The sequence below is a fragment of the Solanum tuberosum genome, unplaced genomic scaffold (genome assembly GCF_000226075.1).
Source record: "Solanum tuberosum cultivar DM 1-3 516 R44 unplaced genomic scaffold, SolTub_3.0 scf00167, whole genome shotgun sequence".
Lineage (NCBI taxonomy): Eukaryota > Viridiplantae > Streptophyta > Magnoliopsida > Solanales > Solanaceae > Solanum > Solanum tuberosum.
Genome location: NW_006239091.1, coordinates 807,150 through 807,916, shown reverse-complemented (window position 1 = coordinate 807,916; position 767 = coordinate 807,150).

Genomic DNA, 767 nt, shown 5'->3' with positions numbered 1-767 from the left:
ACATATAGCTTCATATAGGACTTTACATATAGCCTCATATGTGTATAATAATACAACAATATAATAACATTCATATAATGCCCTTCATGGCCTCAATTCACAATAATACAACAAATAACCACCTCCACCAAAGGTGGATCAAACCAACCAATAACAATTATATCAATACTAAGAGATTAAGCCATCTTACCATTTTCCAAAGCCATAACCAACATTACTCAATTCCCTACTAATTCAACATTTTTCATAAAATAGGTCAACTTACCATCCTTCAAAGCCATAATCAACAACACTCAAGTTCCAACCATTTTACTTACAGCAAAAGAATTCATCCATAACTTGCCATAAGGCCAGAACTTTCCATTCATCCATACATCATCAATCCATCATAGATAGATGTAGAAAATCATAAGAGTCACTAATACAATCCAATCCAAACACAATTTCATAAACTTTGAATCATAAGCAAAAGACCCACTTCATAAGCAAATTTAGGAATTTAGGGAAAACATAGGGTTCTTACTAAGGAATTCCATATGAAATCATCTTAAAATCATTAATCAAACATTAAATCATCAATATAATGGCTTAGGAAACGTTTTTCCAATGAACCCATGCTTAGATTAGAATTTGAGATTTTTGTTCTTTGAAACAAAGATTGGACTCCTTGAAAGAAAGATTGATCAAGGATAAAGGGTCACCATAACTTTGCTAAGATTCTCCAAGAAATTTGATGAAGAAACTACCTTCAATCCAAGCCCTAGCTC